Consider the following 16659-nt stretch of genomic DNA (forward strand, 5'->3'; position numbering starts at 1 on the left):
GTTATCAGGGTTTCCCACTGCAATTCAGGCTCCATAACAGCAGACATTTTTTCTGTGTCTACTACTGAATCCCCATAACCTAGAGCTGTGTCTGGTGCTGGATGAACAAATGAATACTAAATAATTTACTAAATAAATGCAAGTATTTTTATATTGAAACTTGATTTTTCCCATTAGAAACACCACACAGAGCTTCCAGAATTACCAACTATTATTCCATTGTTATGCTTTATACATGAAATGCCCTCCACAGACATACAAATTTGGACAATTGGTCCCTTACTGATGAGGCTGTTTGGGACTGTTGTGGACATTTCAAACAGGAGGTCTGCGTAGCAGTAGGAGACTTCTAGGGGCCTCTGAGCGTTATACACAGCTTGGCCTCTGGCTCTTTGCTTCCTCTCTGCTGTGGTGTTGTGAATGGCTGCAGCATGTTCCCACCACCTACAAACCAGGTGGATCCAGCCACTGTGATTCCCCACCCTGCAGGACTCTCTTCTTCCATTCAACTGTGAGCTAAACCAAATCCTTCCTTCCCTAAGCTATTTCTGTCACCGGGTCTAGAAAAGTAACTGAGGTATCAGCAGGCTTTTTAAAAACACCACGTCTTAGGAACTTCTGGGTAAGACTCTGTGACCCATGAGGGAGAAGACAGAAGATAGAAAGAGATTTAAGGTCCAGAAAGGCACAAAGGTGGCAATAAAAGAACTGAAAAGGACAGACGGAAAGACATGTGGGTGACAAAAGAACTGAGCTAAGCCAAACTCAGCTTGAGCCACACAGCTTCCTGACCAGGGAGGAAACAGAGCTTTGTCTACGGGAATCAAGCACCCCCAGACAGCACCCTGGCAGTGCTACCCTCAGTAAAAGCCCCAAATATTGTTGCAAATCATAGTGAGACAGATGGGTCAGTAGTGGAGAGCAGTCTTCTGCTGTCACTCAATATAGTTCAGAGGACAGTGGCACCATCATGAGAGGGACATGCTGTTTACAACTGAGCTGCCCTGGGGACCTGAGAAGGTGAAGTGAACTGTCAGGATTCTTGACTATAACCTGACACAGCTCTGAGAGACAATTGGCAGATGAGATGAGGACCAGGTACTGACACCCTAAGAAGTCAGTGACAGGTGCTCTCTTGGCTCAATGGGAAAAGGGACTTCATCCTGAGTGGCCAGGAATAGGTCTCTTTTACTAAGAATAACTTTGGAATTTGCTTTGCATAAACCTGAGGTTACTTTGTGGATCAAGGCAAGAACCACCTGCTGCTGTCCACTGCCACAGAGCCAAGAACTCTGAAGTGCTCATGGAACACTGACATCTCCAGATGCCTCCCTACCACATAATGAGCACGGGATGGTCTGGAAGCACAGGACAGCACCCCCCCTCCCACCACACACACACACACACACACACACACACACACACACACACACACACACACCTGCAGAGATCTCAAAGCTGCGGCTGCTTCTTCAACTCCTAGTACACTTGGGAACCATCCTTCAGCTAGCCATCCATTAGCTAACCTAGGAGGAAGTACTGTCTGGGAAGACTGGTTGGAGGTTGGAAAAGTGGTCTATCTCATGGACTGGAAAGCAAAGTATGGCCATCAGACATCCCATATGCAAAGGAGGATGATATTAAAAGGAAGCAGCTCTGGACATGGGGCACTTGACCAGCACAAGCTCAACACAAGCATAAGCTGCAGAGAAAGACAGTCCACAGGCAATAAAGACATCCACACGCAAGAAAGATGTCCACAGGCAAGGAAAATATCCCAGAGCAACAAAGATGTCCACACATAAGAAAGACAGTCCACAGGCAAGAAAGATGTCCACACACAAGAAAGACGTCTACATGCAAAAAGGCTTCCACATGCAGACAATCTACGTGCTCAAGGGCCATCCCCACTCATCCCACTCGCCTATGTTGAAATCTCCAATAATCGAGGGCTAGAGAGAAGCTAGCCAGTATCTTGTTTGGTTTTTGTTGTACTTTTGCTTTTTTGCTATTTCCCCTACCCCTAATTCTTAAAAACTATACTTTTAGTATGATTTACTTCATCATATTTTTAAAACCTTTAATGTTTTTACCTTTTATTCTCCTCCTCATGCTCATTTGCTGCCACACTGTGCCCATTTCTGGGTGTTCAGTCATCTTTAGGCATTGCCTTTCTTTTTATCTTTTTCTATTTCATTCCCTCCTATTCTACTACACTTTCAGCAGTATTTTGACTTTATCCTTTTAGTGTTTTTTTAAATGATTTAATCTTTTTATTTTCATCCACCTTCTTACACTGATTTAAATTTGGTTATGAATTTTCTCATTATCAGGAAATATTTCTCTTTTTAATTTGTTTTTCACTCTTCTGATCTTCTCCATCCTCCATAACATTTTCTCTGCTCCATTTTTTTCAGGCCTTTCTCGTTTTACCCTCCTTCCCCTCTATTGTCCCCAAGCCTGTCTTCATCTTTTACCTCACTCATTTGCAGTTTTCACGTTTACCCTAAATAATTTCTCCCTTAACAGCACACTGAGCACCAGCTTGTCCATTTTCTGTTCTATGGCCATGTGATGCATTTAACTGTCATTATGCATCTTGCTGCTACATCAGTCCATCTCCTTTTCTCTGAGTGGTTCTGGGACTGAACCTCCAGGGCATGGGGCTCCCTAAGAAGACTCCATCTGAGGCTGCAAGAGATGTCCAAACCAACAGACACAGAAATCACAACACAGAAACACAGGAGTCATGAAAATATAAAGTCACATGACTTTCCAAACTCAGAACTCCCAAGGACCAGAACTTGGGCTTAGAGGAAGTGACAGTCATGTTTATGCACAATATACTGATTTGCCTTTAAATAAAATTATGAGTCAATTATTGAATTAATTAAATTAAGATCATTCTCAATATGACAATGAATACTGAATTCTGAAAATGGAAAATAAAATACATCACATTTCAATACTATCATAGAGACAATGAAAGACATCTGCCTAACAAGCAGGAGGTTCCATATCATTTTTGGGGACCAATGCAGTGAGTTTCCTCTCATGTGATTTTATGCCAGCACTTAAGATCTGCAGAAAAGAAGCAAGTATGGAGAGATATGGACATACCACAGGGTGGATTTTGTCTCCCCCAAATTCATTCATTGAGATCTGATGGGGGAAGTACTTCTGTGTATGTTTATCTTATTGATTGTTAAATAAAATACTGTTTGGCCAATGAGACAGCAATAGATGGGACTAGGAGTCAAAGAGGATTCTGGGAAATGTAGTAGAGAAGTGCTGATCCAGACAGGAAGTGACATAGCAAGGAGACTCATATTTAAGCAAAGGAGAAACAGGAAGGGCCCCTTTTTCGAGTTCGCCTCTTCCAGCGGCAGGATGTGAGCCACCAGCAAGGAGGGACGCCAATAAGGCGTCCGATAAGATATATTTTATAAGTCTTATAAAATATATAGATGTATGATAATTGAGACTGAGCTAACAGATGAGAATCCTAGTCATTGGCCAAGGAGCTTTGAACCTAATACAAGTTTCTGTGTATTCATTTGGGCCCTAACTTAGGCGGGCAGCTGGCGAAAAGCTTGCACGTGGCAATGGGGCTCAGCGGCTTTTGGCAGAAATATTTATCGTAACAGAGATCCTCACCTCTCAGTCCCTCAGAATATGGCTGCATTTGAAGATACCACTAACAAGGTAATTAAATTATGAAACAGGCATTGGGTGTGCCTAACCTAACCTGGCTGATGTTCTTTGAGAGAGAAGAAAGTCTGTACTCATAGAAGAACCAGGGATGTTCACAGAGAGGAAAATATCATAGAGAAGACACTCATTTGAAAGCAAGGACAGGAGGCACCAGAAAAACCTTGAACTTGTAGCCTCTGGAACTATGGAAAAACAAATTTCTGTTTTTTAAGCCAGCCGGTCCATGGTATTTTGTTACGGTGTCCCCAGCAAACTAGTAAAATAGTTTAAGTACAGTGATACTAAAATATCCTTGGAAATGTACCTGGGGATTGCTAAAAATTTTTATTACATATCAAAGATTAAAATTCTCTATGGAGACACCTCTAAAGTAAAAAAAAAAATGAAATTCATTAAATAAATAGGAATCAACTGTGCAACATTTATCTAAACATATAATTTATAAGCCAGGAGCATTGACATATGCCTCTAATTCTAGCCCCAAAAATGGGAGTTCATGGACATCTTAATCTACATAGTGAATTTGAGCCCAACCTGAGATACATGAGACTCTATCACACACACACACACACACACACACACACACACACACACACACAACACACAACACACATACACCACACAATATACACAAACCACATACATACAGCACACACACAACACATACACACCACACCACACCACACCACACCACACATACACAATTAATATATAACAATCAAACAAATTGACATGGATTTCAAAGGTCTGGTAATCTGGGAGTCTATCAAGGGCACATTTAATTGCTTCTCTTCTTCATCTATTTTGATGGTTAATAAGCACTTATTTTACATGAGTTTCAGGGGATCTGGCAATGAGTGAGAGAGATAGTCTTGCCATCGTGGAACTTATTCCTGCTGAGGGACAGAGTTAAGGTAACTGATAATTAGAATACAGTACAGCTCAATCTCCTAAATCAAGGATTGGCACACTCTTCCTTAAGGGGACAGATGAAATATTCTAAGTTTTGTGGACCACACATTTGAACTATGCAAATGTGCCCCTGTAGAGTGAAAATAGCCTAAGACAGGGAGGTAAACAATGAGTACAGCCATATTCAAATAAAACTTTATTTATAAAATAAGATGCATGCTGCATTTGGTCCAGGGACTGGAGTTTGCTGAATCTGCCCTAAACTTTACACTGGAAGATGACTTGACCACTTCTGTAGGTCACCCCAGGGCATGTTTACAAATGGGGTCTTGGGCTCTTCAGCTTCTGTATAGAACTAGATCTAAGGAAGATGTTGAAGTAAACAGAATGTGCAACCCTTTAGCCTAGATGACTCTCTATAAAACATGCCAGCAGTCTATTCCCCAGAAGCTGTGACACAGAACAAGAAAAACCCCTTTCCATACAATCCAAGCCAGCATGCCTGGTGCCCAGCTGTGACTAATGCTGGGAGAGAGGGACTGGCAGCCTCTGAGCATTGCTGTCCTCCACTGGAGTGCATTCATACTTCCTGCCCAAGTTTCCAGAGCCGTCTCTCTCAAAGCAGCACTTCTCAGAAAATGTGTTTTGTGGACTAAACTGGGTGCACCACACCCCAAAGTAAAACTTTCAGGCCACATTAAAACATGGGTGTGTACAATTTCCACATATTTTTATGGAGAGTTGATCCACCTGGGCACAGAAGCAGCCTAAAGCCTTCAATCTTATAATTATAGGCTAACTTAAGCCCTTCACTCACATTCCAGAGAGAGAGAGAGACAGAGAAAGAGATAGAGACACACACACAGAGAGAGAGAGAGAGAGAGAGAGAGAGAGAGAGAGAGAGAGAGAGAGAGAGAGAGAGGAGGAGAGTGGAGAGAAGAGAGATGGGGAAAGGGAGAAAAGAGAATCGAGTTTCAGAATCATTGAGAATTGGGTAATAATTTTGACAGAATTCACCACACAAATAATTGCCTAACAGGAAACAGACAAGTGTGGACAGTGGAGGAAAAGTGTCATTTTATGAGTGAGGAGCTCATTGATGCATCCAACATATATTTTCTGTTTGCTTGCTAAAAGCTGGGCATTGTTTGGGGCTCTGAGTGAGTCTGAAATTCCTGCCCCATGGAGATGAGTTCACCTCTAGAGGAGCTTCCTGGTGCAGGAGGCAGCTGAGCAGGAGGGGCCTACACTTCATGATTACACAGGAGTTGTTGACATCACAGTCTAATCAACACTGTCCTTAGCGCTGGAAAATGCATAACCCTCCGGTCTTACACAGTGACTTTGTCTAGAATCCTGAAAGGCCATAAAATTTTAGGTATAGGGGCGGAAAGCAGGCAGTCCAGTGAGTGGAGATGCTGCAAAGATACCAAAGGTCATGTCTTTGGTGCTGATTCTTCTGAGCTGCTGAAAGGTGGGGTCTTATTAGTTACACTATAACATCACACACTCTGTCAGTCATGGAGTTTAAAAAAACATTATTGGGCACCTGTCATGTTAGAGGCTCTGCTCTAAATCATGATGTAGCAGTGATAAGTCATGAACAGCCTTTCCCCTCAAGCAAGACACAATCCAATGTAGAAGACATGCTGAATAACAATTATGAATGATGGGCGTGGGCTATGGCGGCGCATGCCTTTAATCCCAGCAATCTGTGGCAGAAGCAAGCAGATCTCTGTGAGTTTTAGGATAGCCTGATCTATATATAGATTTCCAGGCCAGCAAGGGCTATATAGTGATACTCTGCCTAAGTAAATAAATAGATAAGGTTAAGCAATTCTAAATCTAGGTGGCAGGCATTACGAGAGCTTACGTCTAAGTAGTTAAGAGGCATTTCAGATGGAGAGAAAGGAATACAAGCATGACAAAAGGAATGGGTTTGAATCATTTAAGAAATACAAGGTCCACTGTAAAAAGAAATCAGTTGTGCCCTTAAGCAAAGGAGTCCAGTCAACTAACAGAGATTGAATATTATGCCATGCATCTAATTGTCTAGTCCTGTCAGGTCTTGATGGCCCTGGGGAGGAAGGTTGACCACAGAGTGCCTTCTGCAGATAGGTAACTTTGTTACTCAGAAGAACTGTGTGGTCATCAACATTGTAGGCACTGCTGCATACTAAGGGGACAGACTGGGAGGAGTAGCATTCTCCAACTTCACACCCAAATCTGTGAACACAAACATGTCTCTTTTCTTGAGCAAGTCAAGACAGAGGAGTCCCCCACACAACTTCTGCAGGGAAGGGAAGACTCTACCCATTGATAAACATGGAAAGTCAGGAGAGGATGAGATGCTCTACTGTAGGAGTCATGGCCTGAGGCTGACTGCTGTAGTAAGATGTCTGATGTCTGGCCAAGAAGCCAAAACACCGCCACATGTCATTTCCGAGAAAATTATCCTCAAAGTACAGTGGAGAGTTGAAGAAGGTGTTCTGTCATAAATGAGCACAGCAGTGGTTGCTTTGGTTCAGGAAGAAAGGCCTCAGTTGAGTTAGTAACCCTCAATCTCTAGTCAGCATAGAACCAACTCAGGTGGCCCTGGGGTAGACCCTAAGAATCTACATTTCTTTAAGACTTTAGGAGACTCTGGTACTGTTGGACCTCAGGCACACAGCCTGTGCTCCTGATCTATTTCAGAGCTGGACAGGATCTATCTCAACTCTCCTATACTAACTTCCTTGCTCCTCATTGTGCATCCGGCAATGATGTTTGCTCTTCTCCTTATATCTTCAGTTCCTCATAGGTCAGATGAAATTCTTGAAAGATCAGCTTAAAGACGTCCTGATTAGTCTGGTCTCTGAACTTGGAATTAAAATTTCAGTTCAACAGTGTACTGTGCATTGTCCTTCCATGGTAAGTTCTGATAGCCCTAAGAAAAGTACCTTACATTCAGGCAGCCAGTCAATAAACAGGTATGAGGTACCACTGGGCACACAGGTCTGGACCAAGTACAAACTAAGGTTATGGTGGAGATGGCATAAAATCTTTACCCTCTAGGAGCCCATTTCTTAGGAGAAATGAAGTTCAAGGGCAACGTAAGCACAGCGTGATAAAGTACCAAATGTTGGAAGGAAAGACACACACCCCAATCACTGAATCACTGAAAAACCTTCTAAAAGAAATGGTTGCCTGCTGCCATGTAAAGAATGGATGGCACTTACTGACAAAAAGTATAGGAAAATAAAAGCAGAGAGTAAAAAGATGAGTTAGGCCAGACATGAGAAGATGTAAAACCGAGGTGTCAAGTTTGAAGAGGAGAAGAAATGACGCTGCATTGGTTTGCATTGGGCTAATCAGGAGATAGAACTCACTTTCTCTAAGTAAGAGAAAGTGGAGGTGACATATTGATAATTGATGTTTCACACCAGAAAATGGAGACTATCTCTGTGAAGAGTCTGATCGAAGGACAAACAGCTGCTCCATGAAGTTGAACCGAGGCCTTGTTTTCTTCTCAACCATGTCTAAGAAGGGAAACCTGCCCTTCCTTCTACAAATGACTTTCTGTAGAATCTACCACACACTGCTTTAGGTGCTGAATGAGTTCAGGCCATATTTTCTACTTAAAGTCGTCCACCAGATCCTGAATTGTGCAAAGGACACTGCATGATCTTTACTCCAAGCCTCAAGGAAATCCACCCAGTGTTCCCAGTTGCGGGAAACTCAGACTGAAAAGAAGTCATTTGTGCAGTGTCCCTTGTGGTTTCATTATGGACATTTCTGCACAGCTGTGGTCTGGGCCCTCCCAGTGCTTGGGAGGTGATGAGTCAGACAGTGAGTGAACTCCATCATTCTGTACAATTGGCCCTGTGCAATCTTTAATATGAGACACTTGAGAGGCTTCATAGCAAGCACATGCTACATGTAGACAGGCAACTATGCCTATGTATAGAAGAGTTTGTGGAATATTGAATAAACCCTCCTTAGGGGTGTCTTTAAGGTTTAAAAGAGACCCGAAGATACTCCAGTGTTCCTCTATACAATACTTGTTTGGATTATATAGGAATCTAGTTGGTTACAAAAGTAGGATCAGACTTCAGCAGAGACTTCAGAGTTTATTAGTTTGTTTGCTTAGGGTTGCATGCAATGCAGGCTCGCCTCAAACACACTATGTAGATAAACATGATTTTGAATTTCTGATCCTCCTGACTCCACCTCAGGGGGTACTGAGATTACAGGGGTACAACACTATGCCCAGTACATGCAGTTCTGGGGGTTAAACCCAGGGCCTGTGCTCATGAAGCAAAACCTCTGCCAAGTGACCAGCACCCTCTGCCCACATTCTAATAGAAGGTGGGAAGTGAGGGTAAAGCCATGAGATGCCTACCATTAAGACAGCTGGAAGTTCTTTGTAGGGCCTGTTGTTATTTGAAATCTTTCTGATTCCAACTTCCCAGTTTTCTCCTTGTTCTCTATATCCTTCCCTAGTTCTTCAAGTCTAAGGTTCCAATGTCAGTCCTGACTTCCAATAATCCCCTTATGTTTACTTTCAGATGCACCTATAGCTTCGACTGCCTAATGTGAATTCTATAATTTAAAACGCCAATTGCACATTCTCAACTTTTTATGTTGTAATTATGTCAAGATTTTCTACCTACCACGTGTGAGTACGTGTGCTCACGTCCTCCTGGTGTCTTTGCCATGTTACTTGTCTCTGCCAATGGAATATTAATGACTGTGAAACAAGGAGAACTTATATATGAGCTCACATGCCTGTCCTGGTCCCCTGTACTTCTGCTATCACTAGGTTAAAACAGATACACTTTATGTGATTGTTCTTGTCAGAATGAGATCCCTCAATCCTAGAGGCAACCAGAGAATGGCAACCACAGCCAGATGATTTCAACTAAACCCCGATAGCCCAGGAATCCACACGTGAGAAAAATAAAGGTTAAATGTTATAGGTCAGATATTTTGCTACTTTTCTGTTGCAGTGTTATCAGAGCTCCAGAGCTGTCTAACACTCAGCGACTGTCTCAGTGCAGAGCTAGACAGGACTGCAACTTCAACCCGGGCCTCGGCTCCTTCCCTTCCATGGTCATGCTTTTCCTACAGTTCACTGCTCTCAGGTTCTGTTCTTCTTGGACATTCCAGCCACAGCTTGCAGAGAGAATGCAAAGGAATTTCCTTCCAGTAGCAGACACTAGTCCTTCAAAGAAGTCTAGAAGGTGCCCTAGACTCATTTCCATTTAATTTATCCCTACCCTTCAAACATAGTCATTTGCAAGGTCACTGATCACGTGTATAATAAAAAGAAGGTCATCTGATATTTCCTTCTCTATATTCTGGTTCCTGGACAAGATTTTGTCTCACCCACAGTATAACAACACACTGTGCAGGTGTACAAGCTGGAGGAGACGCCAGGAAGGTTTTGTTAACTAGTGAAAGATGAGCAGGTCCTGAGACAGACATGGTGACTAAGAAAGCATGGGCTTTGGGACAATGAGGGCTGTCAGGGAGTGAAAGAGACAAGGGACAGCCACATCTCAGAGGTGAGAGGGTTCAGGAAATGGATGTATAGAATATTTTCTCTTTAAATTTTTTAATTTTTTCATTTTTAAAGATTTATTTGTTATATATACAGTGTTCTGTCTGCATATATTCCTACATATGAGAAGAGGGCATCAGATCCCATTATAGATGGTTGTGAACCACCATGTGGTTGCTGGGAATTGAACTTAGGACCTCTGTAAGAGCATTCAATGCTCTTAACCACTAAGCCATCTCTCTAGCCCCATACAGAATATTTTCTAATGAAATGTGAATATAAACCCCTATAAATCATCAGGAAGCTGGGAGTTTCTAGTGCAGTGTAATGTAGGATTTCCTTCCAGAAAATAAAAATAAGTGTGAAATGGCCTCAAAATTAGAAGAGTTCAAGAAAAGATAAGTAGTCTTGTGAGACAAAGTGAGCAGAATGAACTGAAGTGTTGTGGCCTTCCTGCCTGTCCCCCAACATGGAGCGTTCCGGTAGACTTGGTTCTCTGGTGTGAATCCCAGCCATCTTTCTCAGGATTCCACAACATAACACATCTCTTCAGACATGTCTCTTTGTAGTTTATGCCTAGAATAAATCCCATACTTTTTGTTTCATCCCTCCCCAATCATAAAATTACATTTTAATGTCTATTAACTTGGATAGTTACCTGGGTTCCATTTTGGGGTGAGAAAAAGCAAGTTTCAGAACAAAATGTATGTTCTAAATCACCTTTTCATTAGTAAAAAAGAATGAGAAAGAATCCACATTTAGATCAGTTCCATGCTGGTTTCCCAGTGATCAGTCTGGGGGCCAAGAGCTCCCCCTTGTTCAGGTCAGCTGTTTCTGTGGGTTTCACCAGTCTGGTCTTGTCCACTTTGCTCATCACTCCTCCCTCTCTGCAACTGGATTCCAGAGTTCAGTTCAGTGTTTAGCTGTGGGTGTCTGCTTCCACTTCTATCAGCTGCTGGATGAAGGCTCTAGGATGGCATATAAGTTAGTCATCAATCTCATTATCAGGGGCTGGCATTTAAGGTAGCCTCTCCACTGTTGCTTAGATGGTTAGTTGGTGTCATACTTGTAGATCTATGGACATTTCCCTAGTGCCTGATTTCTCTTTAAGCCTATACTGGCTCCCTCTGATGGTATATCTTATTTTGCTCTCCTCTATTCTTCCCCCTAAACAACCTTCATGAACCTGTTCCAGACCCCATGAATGTGGGTGTCAGTGAGGAGGCCTCAGAAATCTATGGGGCCTCTTGTAGCAGATCAGTACGTATCCCCAGCATAGGAATGGACTTTGCAGCCTATTTCAGATATAGGGATACTCCCTCAGCCTAGACACATGGGGGAGGGCCTAGGCCCTATCCAAAAGAATATGACAGACTCTGAAGACCCCCCCACATGGAAGACCTCACTCTCCCTGGGGAGCAGAAATGGTATGGGATAGGTAAGGTGTTAGTTGGGGGCAGAGGAAGAGGGGAGGGATTGACATGTAAAACAATCTTGTTTCTAATTTAAATTTTAAAATGGAGGGGAAAAAAGAATCCACCTTTACAGTCAGTATGGCAGAGGAAGTGTTTGGGTAGTGACATGCATTTAGTAGTCTTATATATTGAGTTAATACATATGTGTTACCCCAAGCTAAAAATTGTTCATTTGTTTGTTTGTTTGTTTTTCAACTCAAATGTCAGTGAGGGAACTCCTTAATCTATCTATTTTCTGTCTTCTGTTCTCAGAGGTGTTTCCTCATGAGAGATGCAGCATGTCACATGACTTTGAGTACAAACAAGAGTCTACCAAGATGGTTCTCTTCAGAAAATAAAGGCAGCCTTCAGCCATCGGGAAGAAGCATATCCTGCATTGGAAGACTTTGTTCTGGTCTGGTTTTCTTAAGTAATCCTAACAGCTAATCCCTGCTACAGAAAATGTCATGGCACTTTAAACTCAAGTGCAAGCTGTTGAGAGCCCACATAAACAAGCCACTTCAGATGAATTTTATCAAAGGGTATCTCAGTGTTCCAGGATAAAAAGAAAATTTCTTAGCTTTAATTTGGGGGGAAAAATTTTCAAAGAGCACATTCCTCCTCAGGATCTAGTACAAACTTGAGCCTAACCTAGAAGGTTCTTGGCTACGTGTATTCTTTAGATATTGTTGCCTAAACTTGTGCCTTTCACTATTTCAAGACTGAATCATGAACGGAAGGTCATGTCAGGACTCTGTGTTGCACGACTTTGCAGCGGGGTGTGTGTGTGTGTGTGTGTGTGTGTGTGTGTGTGTGTGTGTGTGTGTGTGATAACACCAGGCTTGTGTTTGTCTGTAGCTCTATGGCAGCAACATACCTTGAAGTACTTTCTGGAAGCACCCATTGAATCCATCAGTGTGGGAAATGGCAGACAGAGCAAGCTCATTGATCTTAAAGTGTCGGTAATACTTCACCTAGCCATCTTGTGTAGCCCAGACATGAATCACACAATAACTCCTAGCTGCATGGAAGCCCTCCACTTTGGTGGCAGGAGGCTGAGCATTTAAATGACACATTCACTTCCTAGTGTCCTGCTTAAAGGCTAAGAACTGATTTGTCCTATGCATATCACTAAATCCATGCCTGGCTGCTGGTAAGATAACCTATCTTTCAGATATCCATCCATTTGTTCATTCATTCATTCATTCATTCATTTCTTTCTAAAGAATGAGTCAGAATGAGTTAGTTGTGCATTGCTCACAGTGAAATTAATTTTCCCCCTTTGCATATGCTTTGTAGGGGAGGGACTGCCAAACATGGATTATATTAAGGGACAGATCCAGTGGTCTCAGAACACACATACTCACATTTACACTTGAGTCCTATTCCTTATTTATGTCTATAACATTGTTTTGGGATGCAATCATTACACAGCTATTTTCATCACTAACATTATGCTCAATAAATCATTTCTGAGCCACTGATCTATTTATGAAAACTGTAAATCTGGCCTCATGGTACACACCCAGAATCTCAGCATTTGAGACCAGCCAAGTCCACATGGTGTGTTCTAGGCCTGAGATATATAATGAAACTCTCTAAAAAGAAGAAAAAAGAAAGCCCAGACAATGTGATGTCTGCCTGTGACCTCCACTTGGGAAGTGGAGGTAGGATGACTGACTGTTCAAGGCCCTACTTAGCAAGTTCAAGATCAGCCTAAGCTATATGAAACATTGTCTCAAAAAAATTGAGGATGGAGGAAACTGTAGATAGAAAACTACAAAACAAGAATAAGAACTGGGGAGTTCAGCAAATATAAACAGTAATGCCCAAATGAGTTGAAAACAAATTATTCTGTTAAATGAATATTAGCAAAAACAGTTTTTGAAAATATGGTGAAATCTATTATATTTCAAATTTGTGAGTGAATATGAATTAACTTGGGCCATCATCTTTTCCTCTGAAAATCATGAATCTACTTACAACTGCCAACAAGACATCACTCTGGGAAACACTGCTCTGAAGTATAGCATTTCCTACACTGAATGAATGAACTCATACCATACTGAACATAAATAAACACAATCTCCTAAAGGCCAGGAACTGCCTATTCAAATTGAGGAGATCACTCAGACTAAGAAGGAGCAGGCAGCAGGAAAGCTACAAGCCAGGGATGTAAGGCTGTGTCACATGACCATCTGTGAGCCAAAGGAGGCTGGGAAATAAATTCTTAATTTTCTAATTCCAAGTGAATGTCAAGGAGAGGGTGCCTGGGAGAAGACAGAGTGACTACAGCATTATCTTTGTTTCCTTTTGGCTCCGGAAATAAAATACTTTGACCAAGAGCAACTTGGGGAGATGAAAGGCTTATAATTCCAGGTCACAGCCCATCTTTAAAGGGAGTCGATGCAAGAACTTGCGGAAGGCCTATTTGCTATTCCACACAGTATTACTTCTGACCACAGAACTCACTGCACAGCTGTGTTGGTTAGTTTCATGTAAACTTGACACAAATTAGAGTCATTTGGGAAGAGCAAACTCTCAATGCAAAAATGCTTCCATTAAGATTTTCCTGTAGATGGTGGGCAGTGGTGGCATATACCTTACTCTGAAGGCAGAGGCAGGCAGATCTCTGAATTTGAGGGCAGTCTGGTCTACAAAGTGAGTTCCAGGACAGCCAGGGTTACCCAGATTTTCAAGAAACCCTGTCTTGTGGGGGTGGGAAGTGGATTTGTCTGCAAGCAAGTCTGAGTGCATTTTCATGATTGATGATTGGTATGGATGGGCTCAACTTACCGGGGTAGTACCACCCCTGAGCATGTTGATATAAGAAAGCATGTTGGTATAAGAAAGCAAACTGAGCAAGCCAGTAAGAAGCACTCCTCTGCATCAGTTCCTGCCTCCAGTTACCTGGATGATGGACTACAAGATATAAGATGAAATAAACCCATTCTTCCCCCAAGTTGCTTTTGGTGGTAGTATTTTATCACAGCAATAGACACCCTACCTAAGATAATAGTCAAAAAGTACAGCAGGAACCACGGAGGACTCTGCTTGCTACCCAGCTACCAAGCTGGCTTGTACTCAGCTGGTTTTCTTCTACAGTTAAGGACCAGCCACCTAGGGATGGGCATACCTGCTGTGGGGCTGGGTCCTCCTACAGCAGTTAAAAATCAAGACACTCCCCAGCGACATACCCACAGACTAATCTGGTCTGGACAGTTGCTCAACTGAGGGTCTTTTCTCAGATGACTCTAGGCTATACCAAGTTTTCAGTTTAACCAGGGTAATTATCTACTATCAAGATGCCATAGAAAGAAAGGGGAGGGAAAGGAGGCAGGGGAGAGGAATGGGCAGGGAAGAAAGAGAAAGGAGGAAAGAAGAGGAGGTCAATGAGGGTATAGGGGGAATATGGGCTACAAATGTCTGAAACTTCATCCCAGCTGTCATTTTCTAGCTATACCACTGACCATGGGAAAGCTATTTATATGTCAAGGCCTCCATTTTCTTATCTGTGAAGTGGGAATAAGTACCATACAGGAAAGCTCTGATGCGAAGGTGACACATCCTACCACCTGCCTGTAGTCATCATTCTAGGTCACCAACCGTGTCCCACTGCTGTTCTTACTCATGTGGCTACTAACAGTCTCCATTACTACTGCATATAAAAACTTCGCTTCAGATCAGCCCTTCACTCAACACTAAATTTCACTGACTTTTTTTTTTTTTTACAATCCCTTTCTTTTCCCTCTTTGCTTTTGATCATGTGCCACCAAGGCAGCATTCCAAGCATACATGCAGAATTATCTATAACCTTGACATCAGCCACGCATGCAATCAACAAAGATTTACTAACATCCGCTGTGTGCCAAACACCCTGAGCACCAAAGATATGGTGCTGATCAAACATAGGCCAAGTTCTTTTCCCCATAAGGTGGACAGTCAATTCATGAGGCAGACACTACATAAATAACCATAAGCATGAAAGCATAATTAAATCCTTGATTGCTATTTTAAAAACCCAACAACGGGGAGTTTTCTCTTTTAAGAACATTAATGCTTTTAAAAATCCCAGAAGTTGAGTAATTTCAAGACATCTATAAAAGTCACTCTGAAAGAACTTGAAACCCTCTGCTCACACTTGCATCAAGGACATTTGGAAAATTAATTGCTGTGCCTTGTCGGGAATGTGTGTCTTTGTCTGAGAGCTGTATTTCCTGCAACTGCAAATTAATGTAAGATGTTGGCTCCCCTGCAATGGAACAATGGCCTGAACGCAATCGTTCTGTGGTTTGATACTTCATCATCAGCTAGGGGAGTCTCCACCCCCTCTCCTGTCCCCTGGCCTCATGCTACCACAAAGAGCAATTAGCTGAAGTAGAAAAGATTACAGCCAGGTGCACTGTCTGAAGCCGGAGTGAGATCGTGGAGGATCATGGGAAGAAACCCTTTTGTTGAATGTTTTCAGCCTCTGGGTAGCCTGGTGATGCCACAGGCATGCTTGGAATCTTAGGGCATTTCGACCTTTTGTGTTTCACTGCAGAGTTCTAACCTCAAGGGCATTTCGCTATAAGCAGAAATGGGAGCTGGGAGGCTTGCTCACTAATGTGCAAAGTGGAATGATCCTCTTAAGAGTCTGAATGAGTTTTAGGACATGAAAGGCCAGGATACACAAGTTTAACATCTTAGAATGGAGTCCCGGGGATACCTCCTAGAAATTAAATGAACCTTTGTACTAAAGTGTAAGATGTAGCAGGCAGAAGATCAATAAGTATGCTTGTAGGATGGCCTTTCAAATCCCCCAAATCTGATGAGAAACAAACCCTGTAATGTCTTCTTTTTGTTTCTGTCTATTGAGTTATGTGTTATGGAACTTAAAGCTGAATGAGAAGGACCATTGTGAAACAGGGGTGTTATAGAGGTCCCTCTGGGTCATGAGATTCTTGCAAGACAGCATTGATTACATTGCTCCCCAAAGCTCACCAGGCAAGATAGAGTGACATCCAACAACTATGATCACAGGAAGAAACTTGGCAG

Source organism: Cricetulus griseus (genome assembly GCF_003668045.3).
Source record: "Cricetulus griseus strain 17A/GY chromosome 1 unlocalized genomic scaffold, alternate assembly CriGri-PICRH-1.0 chr1_0, whole genome shotgun sequence".
NCBI lineage: Eukaryota > Metazoa > Chordata > Mammalia > Rodentia > Cricetidae > Cricetulus > Cricetulus griseus.